The 22,424-nt window shown below is 39.6% G+C and overlaps 1 long non-coding RNA gene across 1 annotated transcript; it reads left to right on the top strand.

Annotated features, from left to right (window-relative positions):
• The first annotated feature begins 295 nt into the window (after positions 1-295).
• On the top strand, positions 296-21,587 carry LOC137962390 (uncharacterized). The gene is made up of 4 exons (XR_011115124.1): positions 296-363; positions 20,524-20,632; positions 20,753-20,881; positions 21,439-21,587. It is a non-coding gene; the product is annotated as an uncharacterized lncRNA (long non-coding RNA).
• Positions 21,588-22,424: the final 837 nt, after the last annotated feature.

Here is a 22,424-nt window from a genome sequence, read left to right as displayed (position 1 = left end):
CCTTGGTATTTAGTCTCTGAGGGAAGATGAGATAGATGTTTCATGCGCTCATGAGATGCAAAATAGGAGAACAAGACCTTGGAAAATGTTGTATTTTGTGAAAGAAGTTATAGTGTATCAGAATATGAGACAATGGACATCATATTACTAAAGTAGGCTCATTTATGTTTTGTGATTTTTCAGTAGGTACTAGCAGTTGGCTTCAGTATGGAACTGTGTTTCATATATATATATATATATATATATATGTTTGTGTATTGAACCTCCTTTCATTCTTCGATGAAAGGTGGTGGGGAGAAGGCAAATATCAATCACGAAATTAAGTGCTCGAGGGTGGGCTCGTGAACTGATTGGGCCTTTCAGGTACAACTAACAACCTTCAGTAGGTCTATCTTTATTTTTCTCACATTATTTTCTTATTCTTTTTCTTTGAAATTGACCTTTGCATCATATTTGTGGAAAATCATATTAGCTAATTATCTTCGTGCTTATGGAGCATTGTAAAATTTCATTACATTTTACTGATTTGGATATTGACACTAAAGGCTGCCTCCACCCTACGTTGCCCTTTCCCATTGGTTCACCTAATTTGTGAAATTTTATATAGAAAGAATTTAAATACCTTTCATTATCTTTGGTTTTAATTTAATTTGAAGTTTTGAGAATGGAAACCATATCCATATCATGGTGCGATGATATAGCTCTTTTAAAGCAATGATATGGTTCTTTTGTGAAAAAAAGGAGGATTCACTCAATAAACTTTTTTATTTTTTGCCACTAAAAAAAAGAATTCCAAGTTGCTTAAAGTTATCTTAAAATGCGTTCTGGTCTTTTCTTCCCTTGTAAGTGAAGGCAAACGGTTCTTAAATGTTTATTTGAATTTCAATGGAAGGTGTGTTTTGTATGGAGTGAATTGCCATAAAACATCAATTTTGTTCATCTTGGCGTGTGTCTGATTGTGTTTAGGCCAGAATACGACAGACATGGAGTTTACAGTGGGATCAAATTATCTTACAAGATTTCTTTCGACTCATATCCACGGATTGAGATCCGAACCCTACAATGAGGTGGAGACATGATTTCCATTTCCTATTTCAGTAATATCAAAGCTAGGATATCTATAATTTAATTTCTCAATTGCAATGTAATTGGTAATACATTTTTAGATCCGTTAACCACCTAGCGGATATACAGGCTAAATTAGGCGTTTCCCTCTAACATCTTGTTGTGGAGGAAGGTATTTTTCAGCCAGGTATTGTTCTCTTTCCTTTTTCCTCTAGCAATATATACACACCTTTTTACTCAAAAATAAAAATAAAAAATCAAAGCTTGGAGGTCCAAATATTCTTCGGATTGTTGGACCATATGTTCTTCCTCACAGGCGCACCAGATCCCTTGTACAAAAGCCAAAGAAGTGACATGGTGATTTGTCATGTTTCCCTTTTTGTCTTACTTCATCTTTTATTATTGGCAAAAATTATGAAAAAAAAACATATAATTCCCTTTACTTACTTAAAAAAGTATCTAATTACCCCATTATAAGAACACCATGATTTTGGTAGCTCTTGAAGCAAAGGATGAAGCTTCCCATACTGCTACTTTGAAAGTTTCTTGTTTTTTTTAAATAATGGAAAAGGTATTTTGAAGTTTTATATGGTAGCGATAATATAAATATAATAATGCCTTATAATAATGTAAAAAGGGTAGAAGGCCGAGAGAAAGAGGTTGGTGTAGGGAGAGAACTTTGGCTTTTACTTATGAAATAGATAAGAGGAACAAGTAAATTATGATGACCCCATTTCATAGCTATAGGATACCGCATTAATTGTGGTCATATGTTGTAAAATCAGTCATACATCTAATGTTAGTCGGATAGCAATATGAAATAAGAAAATAAACAACATGGACCAATCTCTATCTCGAAGAACTATGCGAGTATAGTCGTATCAAATTATCTTACAAGATTTCTTCCAACTCATATCCATGGATTGAGAACGGCACCCAATAATGAGAGGGAGACATTGATTTCCATTTCCACTTTCAGTAATATCAAAGGTAGGAGGTCCAAATAATCTTTGGATTGTTGGACCATTGATTCTTCCTCACACGAGTGTCATACCCCTCGTACATAAGCCAAAGAAGAGTAGTGGTGATTGGTCATGTTTCTCTTTTTGTCTTACTTCATCTTTTACTATTGGCAAAAATTATCAAAAAAAATGTAAAGATTTCTTGAAAACTAAAAAAACATCATGATGCTTTCCCAACAGTGACATTTTAGATCAGTGGAACGGAAAAAACCTACGAAAAAAGTTGAAGACCACCTCTAAACAATGCTCCATACTCAACGTGTGTAAGTTGGAATATGTTGCAACAATGAGGAAATTATACAGGTCGAGGAGATTCACTCTAAAGGTTTTGCTGAAAAGGAAAGATCGGAAGAAGAAGCAAGTATTGGTGTTTCTCAATAGTGCTTTGGTCATTTGTAGCAGATGTAGTAGTTGCCGTGGGAGTTCATCAACGAGCAGTGGAAACCAGCCTACCGTCCTTTTTTCTTAGCTTTCTTCCTTTCCACTGATCTGGGAGTCCACGCCGAGCCACTTCTCCAATTTTGCCATTCCTATTCTTGGGGTTGGGAGAGCGTCGTAATGGCTACTTAGTCTTCCAAGAAAACATTTACTTTTTTTTCCAGATAATTATTGCGATTTTAGGAAATGAAGAGATGTTATTTTGCGCATAAAATAATGCTTCTAATTAAGATAAGAGATCACTTTTGTAGTAAAACATAACGAGTTATCTATTCACCTATATTTTTGTGCAAACACAATTCTCTTTACGTACTGAATAAAGTCTTTAATGAACCATAAGGATACAATGACTTTGGCGCCTCTTGAAACAAAGGTTGAACCTTCCCTATCTTCCCATTCTACAACTCCCAAAGTTTCTTCTCTCTCTCTCTCTCTCTCTTTTTGTATAATGGAATAGGTATTTTCATGCTTTTTATGGTAGTACTGCTATAATTATAATAACTTGCATCTCTTATAATGTAAAAACGGAAGAAGGCCAAGAGAAAGATGTTAATGTTGGGAGAGAACTTTGGCTCTCGCTTTTGATGTAGAGGAGAGGAACAAGTCAACTATCCTTGTTATAGTAACCCCATTTTATAGGTATGGAATAACCCATAAATTGTGGCCATATTTTGTAAAGTTAGTCTTACATCTCAATGCTAGATTCAAATAGCAACATAAGATAAGAAACAAACAACTTGGACTATTCTTCGTCTTGAAGAATAATTAATGTAATCCTTGTCCTCACTCTCCTTCGTGTGAAACAAAAGGTAGAGAGAAGTCCCTGGACGTTGTGTTTTGCACTAGCTGCATGGCCAGGGATAGTTTGGGCTGCCATTAGGGGAACCATGACTACAACATGATCCCTTTAACTCCGATTGATGGTTGAAAGTGGAGATTACTCAACGGTGTATCTATTGAAGAGGACAGTCGGATCAAATTGTCTTAGAAGATTTATTCCAGCTCATATCAACGAATGGAGATCCAAACCCAACAAAGTGGTGCAGATGTGATTTCTATTTCCTATTTTATTAATACTGGCAAGGAGGTCCAGATACACTTGTAGCTGACCTGGGTTCTTCCTCAAACGAGCGTCAAATCCCTTTTAACTAAGCCAAAGAAGTGTTGTCGTCATTTTTTATGTTTTCCTATTTGTCGTACTTCCTTCATCTTTTAATATTGGAAATAGTTATTGAAAAAATGAAAAGATTTCTTGAAAATTTAGAAAACCTCACGACGTTGTCCCCTACTGTGGCATTCTAGATCAATAGAAACAGAAAAACCTACGAAAAAAATTGAAGACTACCCATAAACAATGCTTCATACTCAATGTGTGGAAGTTGGAATGAGTACCGGCAGTGAGGGAATGATACAAGTCGAGGAGATTCACCCTAAAGGTTTTGCTAAAAAGTAAAGATCGGAAGAAGAAGCAGTTATTGGTCTTGTTCAGCGGTGCTTTTTTCATTTTTTAGAAGATGTAGCTGTAGCCGTGACAATTATAATAGCCCAATTTCATAGCTAAAGGATACCCCACAAATTGTGGCCATAGGTTGTAAAGTCAGTCATACATCCAATGTTATTGCAATATTAGATAAGAAAAGAAACGACTTCGACCTATCGTCATCTCGAAGAATAGCTCATATAATCCCCTTCCTCATTCTCCCCCATGTGAAATAGAAAGGTAGAGAAAAGTCCCTAGACGTTTTGTTTTGCACTAGTTGCATGGCAAGGTATCGTTTTTGGTCATATCCACGAATTGTGATCCAAACCCAACAAAGAGGGGGCAATGTGATTTCCTATTTCAATAATATCGCGAAGGAGGTCCAGATACTCTTTGAGTTGACCATGAGTTCTTCCTTGCATGAGTGCCAGATCCTTCATATCTAAGCCAAAGAAGTGTTGTTGTGATTTGCTATGTTTTCCTCTCTATTTTACGTCCTTCTTCTAATATTTGCAAGAGTTATTGAAAAAAATGAAAAGATTCCTTGAAAGCGTAGAAGACATCATGATGTTCTCCCAACAATGACATTCTAGATCAGTGGAAAGGAAAAAGCATACGTAAAAAGTTGACAACCACCTCTAAATTGTGCTTCATACTCAACTTGTGAAATTTAAATTATACAGGTTGAAGAGATTTACTTATAAGTTTTTTATAACAAGTAAATATCAAAAGAAGAAGTAAGTATTGGTGTTGGTCAATGGTCCTTTATTCATTTTTTAACAGATGTAAGATTAGCCGTGAGAGTTCGTCAACAGAGAAGAGTAAACCATCCTCTCCTCCTTTTTCATAGCTTTCTTCCTTTCCACTAATATGGAAGTTCACAAAGAGCCACTTCTCCTTTTATGTGATTCCTATTCTTAGGGTTGGGAGAGTATTCTAATGGCTACTTACTCTTATAAGAAAACTTTTTGTTTTTTTTGTTTTTTTGGTTAATTATTGCATTTTCAGAAGATGAATAGAAGTTATTTTGCCCACAAAATAATGTTTGTAATTAAAATAAGAGATCGAGTTGTCTATACACTAATATTTTGTGTATACTCACAATTCCCTTACTAAAAAAAGTATCTAATTACTCCATTTTAAGAACATCATGTCTTTGGAGGCTCTTGAAGCAAAGGTTGAAGCTTCCCATTCTGCAACTCCGAAAGTTTCTTCCCTCTTATTTTGTTGAATAATGAAACAAGTATTTTGAAGTTTTTTATAGTAGTGCTACCTTAATGCGTCTAATAATGTAAAAAGGGTAGAAGGCTGAGAGAAAGAGGTTAGTGTTGGGAGATAACTTTGGCTTTTACTAGTGAAATAGATAAGAGGAACAAGTCAAATATTCTTATTACAATTACCCCATTTCATAGCTATAAGATACCCCAGCAATTGTGGTCATATGTTGTAAAGTGAGGCATACATTCAATGTTAAGATAACAATATGAAATAAGAAAACAAACAACTTGGACCAATCTCCATCTCGAAGAACAACACAAAGAGTATAGTGGGATCAAATTATCGTACAAGATTTCTTCCAACTCATATCCATGGATTGAGATACGAACTCAACATTGAGGGGGAGACATGATTTCCATTTCCTATTATAGTAATATCAAAGGTAGGAGGTCGAAATAATCTTTGGATTGTTGGATCATTGGTTCCTCCTCACACAAGTGTCTTACCCCTTGTACATAAGCCAAAGAAGAGTCGTGGTGATTTGTCATGTTTCCCTTTTTGTCTTACTTCATCTTTTACTATTGGCAAAAATTATCAAAAAAATGTATAGATTTCTTGAAAACTAAAAAATCATCATGACGCTTTCCCAACAGTGACGTTTTAGATTAGTGGAATAGAAAAACCTACGAAAAAAGTTGAAGACCACCTCTAAACAATGCTTCATACTCAATATGTGTAAGTTGGAATAAGTTGCAAGAATGAGGAAATTATACAGGTCGAGCGGATTCACTCTAAAGGTTTTTCTAAAAAGCAAAGATCGGAAGAAGAAGCAAGTATTGGTGTTTCTCAATAGTGCTTTGTTCATTTTTTAGCAGATGTTGCAGTAGCCATGGGAGTTCGTCAACAGGCAGAGGAAACCACCCTACCGTCCTTTTTTCTTAGCTTTCTTCCTTTCCACTCATATGGGAGTTCACGCCGAACCACTTCTCCGATTTTGCCATTCCTATTCTTTAGGTTGGGAGAGTGTCGTAATGGCTTCTTAGTCTTCCAACAAGTAGAGCACTCATTCCCTCTTCACTTTATTTCAAAATTCAAATGAAATGGGTGTCCCGAGTACTGATACAGTCTCGGAAATCGTGTCCCTTCAAAATTCAAAAATAAAGTGTCGGCGTATCCTGATAAAAGAGCCCGGTTCGGAAATCGAATCTGACACTTCCCACCTCTCGGATGATACTGGTATTTCAATTTTTTCAAATCCCAAGAACACCCTCTCTCCTATCATGTCTTTCTTTTCATCTAGGTCCAAGATCCAATAGAAATATCCCCCCACTCATCCTGAGATTACAGAAAGGCAAAAAGAGAATATAAATTTGAACCTCGAGCCAAGAGCCTCACGTGCATGTCAGCTCGAGGAATTAGTAAACACATCGGGCTCTAAATCAGGAAATAGCCACGAATCTGTCTTCCCTCTGGCTTCTGTCTCTTTTGGGGAATGGAATGAACATATTCCAGGAGCTACTCTAAGTCTTCTTCCAATTCCTGCCGAGCAAGGCTCAGACCCTCTGAGAAAAGAAAGGTTGGCGAATGCTACAGAATTAATGAGCACTCAAATGGAGACTGACCAGGTAGACTACCCAGACAAAGGAAAACTCCCTAGCATGCATCCAAGCTCTCCCCCTATATGGACTACTTACCAGAGAAGTAGAGGACACCTGGAAACTAATTTACCACAGAGAGAAGCTTCTAGCTTTGCTGTAAAAAAGAATATAGATACGGCTCCTCCCACTGATAGAGCTGAGTGTATTGAAAAGGAACTTCACATGGAGAGTCAAAAGTATGATGAAGAGACATGGCAAAATATGATGGAATTAGCACGCCTAATGGGCGTGATGTATCAAGGTCAGTTGAATGGGGACATTCTGGCGTTGGGAGTTCATGGCCGAGGTAGCAAATGATCTTGTTGTCTTGGAATGTCAGAGGGATTGACACTACCTGAAAGCGCGGCACGATATCACGTTACCTCTCTCAATTCAAGCCTTCAATAGTCATATTCCAAGAAACAAAATGTCAAGAGATGACAGATGCTATTGCCAAAGAACTTTGGTCGTGCCCCTCAATTAAGTGGGCAGCGGTGAATGCTATTGGCCATTCCGGAGGTATTTTTGTCGCATGGGACACGACAAAGTTTGACTCTCTTAATATCATGGACGGTCGTTTCTCTTTGGGTATACAGTTTAGAGATCTCTCCACTGACAGAATTTGGTGTGTGGGTGGAGTATATGGTCCAACTAGTTACAGGGATCGTAGCCTATTCTGGGAAGAGCTTAGTTCGCTTCTGAAGAATTGGAATCTCCCATGGCTCCTTGCAGGGGATTTCAATGCCATCAGATACTGTCATGAGAAGAGCCCCCCGGCTACCCGCATTACAGCTTCTATGCGAGGCTTCTCAGACTTCATTGGGGGGAATGATTTGGATGAGATTCCCTTATCCGGGAAGAATTACACATGGACAAACGGTCAGTAGCAACCCATATTATCAAAATTGGATTGGTTCTTGGCTTGTAACAACTGGCTTTGGGAATGTTACTGGAGAGTTCTGAATAAGGTAGGCTCAGATCATTGGCCTATCTTGTTGACATCAGTTTTTGAAAAATGGGGGCCCTCACCTTTTCGTTTTGAAAACTCTTGGCTAATGGAGGAAAATTTTGAGTCTCTTATTGATGGTTGGTGGGATGCGGGTCCGAGTCTTTGTAGACGGGAGTGGGCATTCCCCTTAAAGTTGCGCTTCATCAAAGGAAAAATTAAGGAGTGGGCCACTAGTCGTCATACCTCTTTGGTTGCTGAGAAGGCTTTCCTCATCTCTCAGATTGCAGCTCTGGACTTAGTGGAGGAACAAAGGTACTTTAAGCTCAATACTATCCTGCACCAAGAGAAGGTTCGATGGAAGCAAAGAGCCAGATTTAAATGGCTAAAAGAAGGAGATGCAAATACCAAAATTTTCCATGTCGTCGCCTCGACAAAAAGGAGATCCAATCGAATTACCTCATTATGCATTAATAATGAGGTAACGTCGTGTTGGATTTCAATTACTAACGAGCTGGTTAAGTTTTTTACAGAGTTATATTCGGAGGAGTGTACTAGAAGGCTGAAGCTCGCACACATTAGCTTTTCTCGCATCTCCACAGCAGCTGCAGCACTAATTGAATCTCCCTTCTCTTCGGCCGAAATTGAGCGGGCTGTCTTGGGCATGGAGAGTGATAGGGCACCGGGCCCAGATGGTTTTAATGGGGACTTTATGAAAAAATTTTGGGCTCGTCTAAAGGAAGATATAAGTGCTATGATCCACGACTTCTTCAGAAATGGCATCACATACCGCAGTATTGGCGCGTCATTTATCACATTGGTTCCGAAAAAAGCTAGTGTTGAGAAACTTGAGGATTTTCGCCCCATCAGTCTTGTTACGAGTGCATATAAAATCATTGCGAGAATCTTAGCACATCGTTTAAAGGTAGTGCTTCCCATCGTCATCCACAGAGGTCAAGGCACCTTCCTTAAGGGGAGAGAGATTTTAGACTCCACAATGGCTGCGCACGAGCTTGTGGACCATTTCAGGCACCAGGACCCGAGAATCGCCCTAAAGCTTGATCTTGAAAAAACTTTTGATAGAGTTAATTGGATCTTGCTTGATGAAATAGTGGAAAAAATGGGATTTGGAAAAAAATGGCGATTTTGGATCAAGAATTGTGTGGGTTCAGCATCATATTCCCTTATACTCAACGACTCGGTATGTGGATATTTTAAAGGAACCAGGGGTATTCGACAAGGGGACCCTCTTTCCCCGCTCCTATTTAACATAGTAGCAGAATTCCTGTCCGCTATGTTCTATTCAGCGGTCGACCTTGGATGGCTATCCCCAACAAGTCCTCACCAGGCTTTTAATATTCCGATTCTGCAGTATACATAGACGATCCTATTATTTTTGGAGTCGGTGATATGCACAGTGCAAGGAGGATACAGGCAGTATTGGGGTTTTTTGAAATAGCATATGGGCAGAAAGTTAATTGGGGGAAAACCACTCTCATAGGATTTAATGTGGACCAGGAGAATCTTGCAGAGATGGCAAGTTTATTTGGTTGCTCTACTACTTCTCTTCCTACAAAATATCTTGGTCTCCCTCTCTTTCTTGGGCGTATTTCTCAAAGCTTATGGAACCCGGTGGTGGAAAAAATTGAAGCTCGGTTAGCAACTTGGAAGGGGCGGCTCCTCAGCAAAGCAAGTAGACTGATTCTCCTCAAGTCATGTATTGCTGGCATCCCAAACTATGCGTTGTCCTTTATGCCTTGCCCGTCTTCGGTATGCAAAACCATGGATAAATTGAAAAGAAGATTCTTTTGGAGAGGTTCGAGTGACTCCTTGAAATATCACCTGGTTAGATGGGATGAAGTATGTTTGCCTAAGAAATTAGGTGGACTAGGGATTCGGAAATCAAAAGAAATGAACAAAGCCTTGCTCCTTAAGTGGATATGGAAGTTCAACACAAATTCATCAAACCTCTGGAAGGATATGGTTCGTACCAAGTTGGGTTGGAATTCTTTATGGTAGATGTCCGGGGGAAATCAGAGAGGGCTATCCTCAATTTGGAGATCTCTTTATTTGCTTCTTCAGGATTTCTTCTCAGCTTGTAGATTCTTTGTGGGCAGCGACAGGTCTCTTAAATTTTGGGACGATTGGTGGACAGGGTATGAACCTTTGAGACACTTTTTTAGAAGTCTCTTCCTTATTTCCACTCAAAGGGAGATAACAGTGGCAGATGCTTTCGAGGGGGGTGGTTTGAGCCTCCACCCCCGAAGGGGTCTTTTTGATACAGAGGCTATGGAAGCAAGTTGTTTACTGGATTCTTTGAATCATGTCAGGATGATGCCTTCTAATGCAGACAAGCTAATATGGTGGCCTGACAAAAGCGGTAAATTCTCAGTTGTATCTGCATACCGACACATTAATGGTTCGGACTCAACGCAGAACGAGCATGATATCTACTTTGTGTGGCGTCTCTGTGCCCCTCCAAAGGTAAAATTCTTCATGTGGAGTGCTTGCCATAATAAGATCCTTACGGCGGATGTGCTTCAAAGAAGGGGTCACCCCTCTGTAGACCTACTATGTCCTTTTTGCAACATTGAAGCAGAATCTGCCAGCCATACCCTGCTATTATGCCAGTTCTCTTGGAAGGTGTGGACCTCTGTCTTGTGCAAAGTGGGTCTGCAAATATATATATATCTGCAGATTTTTTCGGTTTTAGCAAGTCAATCTCTGGCTATCCCCTTCCTGGGCTTGGTAAAATGATGCTATTAGCATGTGCTAGTTTTGTGCCATGGGGGCTTTGGAATGAACGTAATAGGAGGCGGTTCGAGGCTAAATTTGAATATGAGGAAAGAGTAGTAGAAAAAGTGACAGGTCAAATTTCCACTTGGTTCCTAACAAAAAAGCCTTTCTGCTCTTTCAAGGGCACCACCATTCGTGAAAACTGGAGCAACCTGGCAAGGATGCATTTGGGGACTAAGATTCAAGTTATGAAGGAGTGGATGTCCTCAGAGGTTGGATACTTAAAATTGAATTTTGATGATTTTTCTTTAGGCAATCCGGGGATTGCAAGTTTCGGAGGTGTGATTTCGGACTCATCTGACAATCAGTGTATTTCTTATGCGGGTCCATTAGGTATCTCCGATTTAATGTCTGCAGAGCTACATGGTCTTCTCAATGGGCTCCGGGTGTTCAAAGATAAATGTAGTGGCCCAATTCACATTGAAGGGGACTCCAAGGTAGTCATTGGTTGGGGTCGAGGCACCTCCTTTCCGCCATGGAGGCATTGGGAAATCTTCTAGGAGATTTTAGAGATTACCTCATTATTTTCTTGTATTTGGTCTCACATTCCGAGATCTGCAAATTCAACAGCAGATGTGCTTGCCAAGCAGGGAGCATCCCTCCAACATCTTGTTGTTAGGGACCTGCTCCCTCTTTCTTTGTAAGTTTTCGCCTTTTAATGCAATACATCTTTATCAAAAATAAAATAAAAAGTCTTCCAAGAAACTTTCCTTTTTTTTCCAGATAATTATTGTGTTTTTAGGAGATGAAGAGAAGTTATTTTGCCCGTAAAATAATGCCTTCTAATTAAGATAAGAGATCACTTTAGTAGTAAAACATAACAAGTTGTCTGTTCACCTATATTTTTGTGTATACACAAAATGCTCTTTACGTACTGAAAAAAAGGTCTTTAATGAACCATTACAAGGACACGATGACTTTGGAGCCTCTAGAAACAAAGGTTCAACCTTCCCATTCTACAACTCCAAAAGTTTCATCACTCCGAATTTTTTTTTTGTTTTTTGTTTTTTTTTTGTGTTTTGTGTTACGATATGTTAAAATGTATATTAAATGTAATTTATGTTCATAATTGTTGTATAATTTGGGATATAAGGGTTTAGGGTTTAGGGTTATTTGATTAGGCTTAATGGGATGAGGGGGTATTATCTTGGACCCATGGGCCATTTTGTAACAGGAAAACCTAAAGGATAAGTACTTAATGAAAGGGGGAAAATCCCCAACGGAAACAATTTTGGATTGATCTTCATGTGTTTCGTTTCGCCGTGAAACCAGAGAGCTACGCTCTCTCTTGTGGATGTTTGGACTATTCCGTCAGTCCCTTGATCTTGTTTTGTCATGGTATCAGAGCTTTGAAGAGTAATCGTCCGACGTATTTTTATCCAACGACCTGCGTTGTCCGACGAATTTTTTTTCTCTTCGCTTTCGGCATTGATTTCGGGCGCTGTCGGAAATACTTGTCGGGTGGTTCCGTTGCCGGACGAGTTACGGGGGTTCCGTTACCAGGAAGGGGGTTCTCGCCGGAAGGGGAAACGAAAGGGGTTTTCGGAAAGTATTCTCCGAGCTCGGAAACGTTGTGGTTCTGTCGTCAGAAAAGCTCCATCGGTGGTTTTGTTGACGGAAAAGCTACAACGGGACGGGGGTTCTCTCCGGGAAACTCGCCGGAAGGGGGAATGAAGGGTCTATTTGCAATTTCCGAAAAGTGGGGGTATATTTGGAATTTCTTATCTTGCGGTGGTGCATTGGGAATTTTGCTAGATTCAATTTTATCATGTCAGCTGACAAGTCCAATTTCGCTCCTATTCGGTTCACGGGCAAGAACTACGGTACTTGGGAATTTCAGTTTTGGTTATTTGTTCAGGGAAGAGGTTTATGGGGTCATATTGATGGGAGTGATCCGGCACCTGGCGATGCTGACGCCTTGTCAAAATGAATCATCATGGATGCTAGAGTCATGACTTGGATACTTGGGTCTCTTGAGCCTCACCTAGTCCCAAATCTGAGGCCCTACAAAACTGCCGCCGATATGTGGAATTACCTTCACAAGGTTTATCGTCAAACCAGCACGACCCGTCGATTTCAAGTTGAATATGAACTTGCAAATTTCACCCAAGGCAGTCGTTCGATTGAAGAATATTTCTCGGGCTTCCAAAATCTATGGGCTAACTACACTGACATTGTTTACGAGGATGTCCCTACTGCTGCTCTCTCTGCTGTGCAAGCTGTACATGACACCAATAAACGGGATCAATTCTTGATGAAGCTTCGTCCCGAGTTTGAGATTGCTCGATCACATCTGATGAATCGTCATCCGGTGCCGTCCCTAGATGCCTGTTTTGAGTGAACTTCTCCGGGAGGAGCAGCGCCTTACTACTCAGGCTGGCATGGACCCTTGCGTTCAGGCTGATCTCTCGGCTCCTGTAGCTTATGTAGCACAAGGAAGGCCTCAGGGTTGGGACACCAGTTCTGTTCAGTGCTTCCACTGCAAGGCTTATGGTCACTTTGTTCGGGACTGCCCCAAGAAGTCGGTTCTATTCTGTAGCTACTGTAAGAAGCCGGGTCATCACATCACCGTTTGCCCTACACGATCTCCACGGAGGAAGCCTACAGCTTATCATGCATCCACCGGTACATCTAGTTCTGCCACATTGCCGCCTGCCGTTTCAGTCCCTTTCATTCCTGTTCCACCAGCACCTGCCAGTTCCACCACTCTCACTCCTGAAATGGTACAACAGATGATCATTTTTGCCTTTTCTACTTTTGGTATCTCAGGTAAACAGAACCTTTCTACTCAACCATGGTATTTCTTTCGAATGTCCGAAAGTATGATGGCAATCTGCACATCAACACTGCTGATGGCAGCACTCTGCCTATCAGTATTGTTGGTGATCTCTCTCCATCTTTAGCTGATGTCTTTGTGTCTCCTGACCTGTCGACAAACCTTTTATTTGTTGGTCAATTGGTTGATAAAAACTGTAATGTTCAGTTTTCTCGCTTTGGCTGTGTTGTGCAGGATCAAGCGTCGGGGAAGGTGATCGCGAAGGGGCCTAAAGTGAGCAGGCTATTTCCACTTAAAGTCTTTCTATCCACTGTTATTCCACGTTCTCCTGTAATTTCTTTTGCTTGTAATGTTCTTGGATCTGGCCCTAAGTTGTGGCATAGACGTCTAGGCCACCCAAACTCGGTTGTACTTCGTACATTATTTAAATCGGGTTTATTAGGCAATCAAGATTGTACTTCTCGTGACACGTCTTTTGACTGTTCACCATGTAAACTTGGCAAAAGTAAAACTCTATCATTTCTGCATCATGCCTCCCACTGCTTTGACCTTATTCATAGTGATGTTTGGGGAATTGTTCCCGTTATCTCGCATGCACAAATTAAATACTTTGTCACCTTTATTGATGAATTTAGTCGATTTACCTGGGTCTACTTCTTACGAGCTAAGTCTGATGTTTTTGTCATTTTTAAGAGGTTTCTTGCACTCATTGAAACCCAGTTATCCGCTCACCTTAAAGTACTCCGCTCCGACTCTGGAGGCGAGTACATGTCGGCAAAATTCCAAGAATTTCTTCAAAACAAAGGCATTATCTCTCAACGTTCTTGTCCCTCGACACCCCAACAAAATGGTGTTGCTGAGCGCAAAAATCGTCACCTTCTTGATATGGTCCGCACCCTTCTCATTGAATCATCCGTTCCTCCTAGGTTTTGGTGTGAAGCTCTCTCTACCTCCGTCCATTTAATTAACCGCCTGCCCTCGCCTGTCTTGCATCATGTCTCTCCCTTTGTTAAATTATTCGGTTATTCTCTGTCCTACACAGATCTTCAGACGTTTGGTTGTGTTTTTTTTTGTGCATTTACTTAATCATGAATGACATAAACTTACAGCTCAATCCGTTATGTGTGCATTTCTTGGGTATGCCGGTTCTCAAAAGGGCTATGTTTGCTATGATCCTCAGGCGCGTCGAGTCCGTGTTTCTCGGAATGTGGTCTTCTTTGAAAACCAATATTTCTTTCCCTCTCAAGTTACACTTCCGTCTACCTCTTTGTCTAGTTTGCCGAGCTTTGATGAGCCTCAACCCACGGCTTCGCTGCCCTCTCCTCCTTCTGATCTAGCGCTTGCTCCTGATCCCCCCTCTGCTCCTGCTCCCCTCCATCTTCGCAGATCCACATGTAGTTCTCACCCTCCTGACCGGTATGGTTTTCCCTCCCCTGTATCTCTGGTAGCTACTTTGTCTTCTATTTCCATTCCTTCTAAATATAAACAGGCTATAACACATGCGTGTTGGCAAAAAGCCATCCAAACTGAACTACAAGCGCTAGAGGAGAATCACACCTGGGACATTGTGGCTTGCCCTCCTACTATTTGGCCTCTTGGAAGTAAGTGGGTCTTCTCTGTCAAGCTGCGTTCCGATGGATCGTTGGATCGGTACAAAGCCCGCCTTGTGGAAATATGAGATTGATTATGAGGAAACTTTTGCCCCAGTTGCCATGATGACCACAGTCTGTACTATCTTAGCCATTGTAGCCTCTCAATCTTGGCCATTGCATCAGATGGATGTGAAGAATGCCTTTCTCCACGGTGATCTGCAGGAAGATGTCTATATGAAGCTTCCCTCGTGTATGTCTACATCTTCTCTTGATCACGTCTGCAAGCTACGACATCCTTTATATGGGCTTAAACAAGCCCCCCGGGCTTGGTTTGAGAAATTTCGTAGCACCCTTATCCTCCACCAGTTTACCCAGAGTCAGTATGATTCCTCCCTCTTTTATCATAAGTCTGTTGCAGGCATGGTCAATCTCTTGGTTTATGTGGATGACATCATCATTACTGGCACTGACTCTGGACTGATTACCACGCTTCAGAAGGTGTTGCATGCCACTTTTCATATGAAGGATCTTGGACGCCTCACCTACTTCTTAGGGCTGGAGGTCCATCACACACTCAAAGGTATTTTCTTAAACCAACATAAGTATATTCAAGATCTAATCACACTCGCTGGGTTGGAGGACACATCTTCGGTGGCTACCCCTATGGAGGTCAATGTCAAATATCGGAAAGATAAAGGGACTCTCCTTGATGATCCGACTATCTATCGACGACTAGTCGGGAGTCTCATCTACTTGACTACTACTTGCCCGGACATTTCCTATGTTGTTCATAAGGTCAATCAGTTTATGGCATCTTCTCGACACTTTCATCTTACGGCAGTTCAGCGCATCATCCGCTATATGCGCGGCTCCCCCGCTCGTGGTTTATTCTTTCCTACTAGCTCCGCGCTACATCTGGTTGCCTACAGTGATGCTGATTGGGCAGGGTGTCCCGATACCCGTCGCTCTACTACAGGCTGGTGTATGTTTTTAGGCGATGCACTGATTTCTTGGAAATGTAAGAAACAAGATCGAGTGTCCAAGTCATCTACCGAGGCCGAGTATCGTGCTATGTCTACTGCATGTTCGGAAGTTATTTGGCTCCGTGGTTTTCTTGCTGAGCTCCAGTTTCCTCAACCCTCATCTACACCGCTTCATGTAGATAATACAAGTGCTATACAGATTGTAGCCAATCCGGTTTTTCATGAGCGTACCAAGCATATTGAGGTTGACTGTCACTCCATCCGCGACACTTTGGAGCACCGGGTAATATCTCTACTGTACATTTCTTCGGATCTTCAAGTGGCCGATGTCTTCACCAAAGCATTGTCTCAATCCCGACATAATTTTTTGGTTGGCAAATTGTTGCTGGTTGACTTACCATCATCAATTTGAGGGGGGATGTTACGATATGTTAAAATGTATATTAAATATAATTTATGTTCATAATTGTTGTATAATTTGGGATATGTGTATAGGGTTATTTGATTAGGCTTAATGGGATGAGGGGGTATTGTCTTGGGCCCATGGGCCATTTTGTAACAGGAAAACCTAAAGGATAAATACTTAATGAAAGGGGGAAAATCCCCAACAATTTTGGATTTATCTTTGTGTGTTTCGTTTCGCCGTGAAACCAGAGAGCTACGCTCTCTCTTGTGGATGTTTGGACTGTTCCGTCAGTCCCTTGATCTTGTTTTGTCATTTTGTACAGGTATGTTTAAGCTTTTTATGGTAGTCCTACTATAAATATAATAAATTGCGTCTTACAACATAAAAAGGGAAGAAGGCCTAGTGTTGGGAGAGAACTTTGGCTCTCGCTGGTAGTTTTTTGTAAAGTTAGTCTTACATCCCAATGCTAGATTCAAATAGCAACATAAGATAAGAAACAAACAACTTGGACTATTCACTGTCTTGAAGAATAGTTCATTTAATCCTTGTCCTCACTCTCCTCCGTGTGAAACAAAAAGTCCCCGGACGTTGCGTTTTGCACTAGCTGCATGGCCAGGGATAGTTTGGGCTGCCATTAGGGGAACCATGACTACAACATGAACCTTTTAACTCCCACTGATTCTTGAAAGTGGAAATTACTAGACGATGTATCTATTGAAGAGGACAGTAGTCGGATCAAATTGTCTTAGAAGATTTATTCCAGCTCATATCCACGAATGCAGATCCAAACCCAACAAAGAGGGGCAAATGTGATTTCTATTTCCTATTTTAATAATGCTGGCAAGGAGGTCCAGATCCACTTTGAGCTGACCATGGGTTCTTCCTCACATGAGTGCCAAATTCCTTCTAACTAAGCCAAAGAAGTGTCGTCGTCATTTTTTATGTTTTCCTATTTGTCTTACTTCCTTTATCTTTTAATATTGGAAATAATTATTGAAAAACTGAAAAGATTTCTTGAAAACATAGAAAACATCACGACAATGTCCCCAACTGTGGCATTCTAGATCAACAGAAACGGAAAAACCTACGAAAAAAGTTGAAGACTACCTATAAACAATGCTTCATACTCAATGTGTGCAAGTTGGAATAAGTACCAATAGTGAGAGAATTATACAAATCGAGGAGATTCATCCTAAAGGTTTTGCTATAAAGTAAAGATCGGAAGATGAAGCAATTATTGGTCTTGCTCAACAGTGCTTTGTTCAGTTTTTAGCAGATGTAGCAGAAGTTGTGAGAGTTATAATGACCCAATTTCATAGCTAAAGGATACCCCACAAATTGTGGCCATAGGTTGTAATGTCAGTCAGACATCCAATGTTAGATTCAAATTGCAGTATGACATAAGAAAAAAAACAACTTGGACCTATCTCCATCTCGAAGAATTGCTCGTGTAATCTTAATCCTCACGCTCCCCCATGTGAAACAAAAAGGTAGAGAGAAGTCCCTAGACGTTGCATTTTGTACTAGTTGCATGGTGAGGTGTCTTTGCAGGTCATATCCATGAATCGTGGTCCAAAGCCAACAAAGAGAGGAAGATGTAATTTCCAATCTACATAATCTTTTCTAATAATAAAATGTTAAGATGTGTTCTTACTTATGAAGTTGCTCTGGATAACCTTGCTTTACATTGACAATTGGACGTTGATCTGATGTATTTCATTATAAGTAGACCTAGACCTTACTCAATTATGCAGATCCTGTCATATGTTAGCATAGGGCTAATCTTTTTAATTTTTTTGTTATAGTTGTTATATGAAAATGTTACACGTGAAGAATATATTAGATCAAGGTTTACAATTTTCTTCATCTTTACCATATCATTGAGCATGTAGGAATGTTGACTAAGTTGGTGATGTAAATGTTGTCGTCTTCAAATCGATGTTTATTTTTCTTCATTGTCTTTAAACCATTATTAGCTTAACACAACGTGTTAGTATAAAAGTTAGTGTTGAATTTTGGGGTTCAAATACCTGGGTTTTGTGGATGTTTTAAAAACTGAATCGTGATTGAACTAGAGACATGATCGGTTTCTTTATATTCTGCTTAGATTGGATAAACCAAACTAGAATATCCCCTATAATTTTATCATGTATATGTGATTTTGTTATATTTAAACACGAAATAATGATTTGGTAGTCTATTTACACATTTACGGTTTACCTATGCGTATGTTATTTAAGTGCTTCAAATCCTCCACTCATAAAACTATGGCAATCCAATTAGATTGATTTACAATCCAATTGGTTAGAACCTTTAGTTTTATGCTAGAACTAGTTAATTGCTATATCAAAATTGGAGAGGGCTTCCAATCTGGTTTAACTGGAAAGGGCAAAACTAATTTAGGTGAGTACATATGCTTTTGGAGTTTTATGTTAGATGTTTGCTTTAACCTTTATATGCAAGCTCAAAGAGCTTTTGAAGCTTCCATAGGGATGCATGATGTCAATGGCATTGCAAGCATCTTAAGATATCACTATATCATATTGAGTCACTTTTAATTATTGCACAGATTTTTGAAATGCTCATAACTATTGCAGAGAACACCAATATGCTGCTTATTATTTTGTGAAATGCTTTCATGGATTAGAGTCTGCATGACACCCATTATTCACTCCTTTGCATGGTAACTGTCAACTGAAATATAGCCATGACACAAATAAGCCACTTTTCTTGGCCCTATTCACTCACACGCAGAACATGGCTCGTAGGGGCTGTTACCGATCTGCACATGAGATCTACAAGCTAATGCTTTCTATTGATACCAACGATCCAATGGGAGCACTTTTTTGTGTTGACAAATTTGCTCTTAGGGCAAATGAGTATGCAATGCTTGAAAAGTTTTTTGAAGAGTACAGAAGGGATACCTCTCTCTTCTTATCAACACCCCTTTGATCTTCTTGAACACCATGTTACTCCTCGAGCACATTCTTGAAAGTTCTTTTCCGTAGTTTTTTTTCTTTTCGTAATATCATCAAACATTTCGATGTTTTCGATTTATCACTGGGTTGCGTTATAATTATTTTTTCTTTCAATAACTATTTATCGGTGTGATAGATTTTAAGATTTTGTGTTTTTGGCTACTATATCCGCCATGGAGAAAAGATCACTTGTGGTTGGAAGTGATTTCGATGAGTCTGCATGAACTGTATCTCCTCGGCGTGAAATTTCAGGTTTGTACGAACCAGTAGGATATAGTGAACTACTCCAGGCGTGCAGTTTGGTTGATTTTATAATTTCTCTTATATCATTTCACTTATTCTTTGATTGCTTTGAACAAAGAAATGATCCCTTGATGCATCTTGTCTTTCTTTGAAAACCATAAGTGACTTCATTCATTTACTTTCGTGCTATTCATGGGTTGGGTTGGCATATGTTTGACAATTTAAAATTTTCCAGGCATTCATTTTGCTTGGTTTTTTATATTTCTCTCTTATTATTCCATCTTCATTTCTCCGAAGAGATAAATGAAACTCTGGATGAAAAGAGAGGGAAGGGGGGTCCTTTGGCTGCCAGTATTGGGTAATTTTCGTTCGACAGCGTACTTGATATTGTTTTCGGCTATAGTATATGTTTTGCTGCAATTGAAATTTTTATTATTTCAAGTCGTGCTTCCGAACCTTTGTGCTTGTGCTCTCCTATCCGCTGAATGGTTCAGCATGTTATTATTGTGTTTAATATAGTTTGTGGGCGTGGGTTTGGTTGTTTTTAAAGTAAGCTGTACTGGGAATCTGCTTGAATTTGGGGATGAAGATGCAACAAGATTGTGGCATGTTACTTTTCTGTTTATTGTCAGTCAGCTGTTTTTTCGACCAATTCATGGCATCCTCATCCATAACTATTCTTGGTATTTTTCTGGGTAGTAGCATTGGATGTTTGCTTGTCATGCTATAAAAGCACAGCACTAAAATTGTGTTTACACTTCTACGTTTCCCTAACTCTAGTTTGAGTATGGCTGAACTGGTTTTAAATTTAGACATGGATTACTTTTGTCAACAGATATGTTTTGGCTTGGCTGGATTTTTGTTTATGGTTATTCATTTATTTTGAATGAAAACGGCATGGTTAAATTTAGGCTAATGGCAAAACCTGGATTTCCCCTCGCAGGAGATGGAGCTTGATATCGTTGTAGAATTATGGAATGGTGGATACTCATATAGCAGAAGTGGTAAGGAATGGTGGAGGTGAAGTGGTCCTCATGCCTGGGGAAGAAGAGGTGATTTTCCTTACCTTCAAACTTCTAAGTGCTTTTGTTGGAAGGATTAGTAATGCCCTCGGGCAATTTGTGAGAGGGTGGAGATGCTAATGAAGGTGATTGGAAATAATGTAAGTGCAGGAGGGGATACTAGTGAAGCCAGTGGTTATATGGAAGAGGATCAAGATAATTCTGGAGCACATGGTGGTACTGACCAGTAAGAATGTCGCGAAGAAGGGTGGTTGGATTGACCATCAACAATAATCCGTGGTGGGTGAAAAATCTGGAATTGGTCATTGATACATGCATGATTCTTACAGAAGTCGTTAGTTCCTGCACACTGCTTTAGCCTGGTGCTCGTTCCCCTTGATTTGAACTCCCCGTGTAGTTGATATGTAGCTAAAGTTTAATCAACTGTTTGTATGACAACATATTGATGATTTAGGAGGTTACCGATTGTCCAAATAATGATGGCTTTCAAATTGAACATTGGGTGTCAGAAATTAAGAGTCGGGTTGTGTAACATGAACATCTAGCTTCCCCTTGGTATTTAGTCTCTGAGGGAAGATGAGGTAGATGTTTCATGCGCTCATGAGATTCAAAATAGGGGAACATGACCTTGGAAAATGTTGTATTTTGTGAAAGAAGTTATAGTGTATCAGAATATGAGACAATGGATATCATATTACTGAAGTAGGCTCATTTATGTTTTGTGATTTTTCAGTAGGTACTAGCAATTGGCTTCAGTATGGAACTGTGTTTCATATATATATATATATATATGTGTGTGTGTGTGTATTGAACCTCCTTTCATTCTTCGATGAAAGGTGATGGGGAGAAGGCAAATATCAATCACGAAATTAAGTGCTCGAGGGTGGGCTTGTGAACTGATGGAGCCCTTCAGGTACAACCAACAACCTTCAGTAGGTCTATTTTTATTTTTCTATCATTTTTTTATTACTGTATTTCTTTGAAATTGACCTTTGCATCATATTGATGGAAAATCATATTAGCTAATTATCTTCGTGCTTATGGGGCATTGTAAGATTTCATTACATTTTACTGATTTGGATGTTGACACTAAAGGCCGCCTCCACCTTACGTTGCCCTTGCCCACAGGTTCACCTAATTTGTGAAATTTTATGCAGAAAGAATTTAAATACCTTTCATTATCTTAGGTTTTAATTTAATTTGAAGTTTCTTTTCTAAGTTGTGGTGGAGGTTAGAGGAGCAATTGGAATTTGAGAATGGAAACCATATCATGGTGCGATGATATAACTCTTTTAAAGCAATGATATGGTTCTTTTGTGAAAAAAAAGGAGGATTCACTCAAAACTTTTTTTAATTTTTTGCCACTTAAAAAAAGAATTAAAAATTGCTTAAAGTTATCTTAAAATGCGTTTTTGTCTTTTCTTCCCTTGTAAGTGAAGGTAAACAGTTTTTAAATGTTTATTTGAATTTTAATGGAAGGTGTGTTTTGTAGGGAGTGAATTGCCATAAAACATTAATTTTGTTCATCTTGGCGTGTCTGATTGTGTGTAGGCCAAAATACGGCAGACATGGAGATTACAATGGGATCAAATTATCTTACAAGATTTCTTTCGATTCATATCCACGGATTGAGATCTGAACCCTATAATGAGGTGGAGACATGATTTCCATTTCCTATTTCAGTAATATCAAAGCTAGGATATTTGTAATTTAATTTCTCAATTGCAATGTAATTAGTAATACATTTCTAGATCCGTTAATCACCTAGCGGTTATATTGGCTAAATTAGACGTTTTCCTCCAACATCCTGTTGTGGAGGAAG

The sequence above is a fragment of the Aristolochia californica genome, unplaced genomic scaffold (assembly GCF_029961685.1).
Source record: "Aristolochia californica isolate CCGP_79_NKW_82.1479 unplaced genomic scaffold, dmAriCali1.0.hap1 SCAF_1, whole genome shotgun sequence".
In the NCBI taxonomy this organism is placed as follows: domain Eukaryota; kingdom Viridiplantae; phylum Streptophyta; class Magnoliopsida; order Piperales; family Aristolochiaceae; genus Aristolochia; species Aristolochia californica.
Note: the sequence above shows the minus strand (reverse complement) of the source record. Positions and strands in the feature narration are given on the sequence as shown.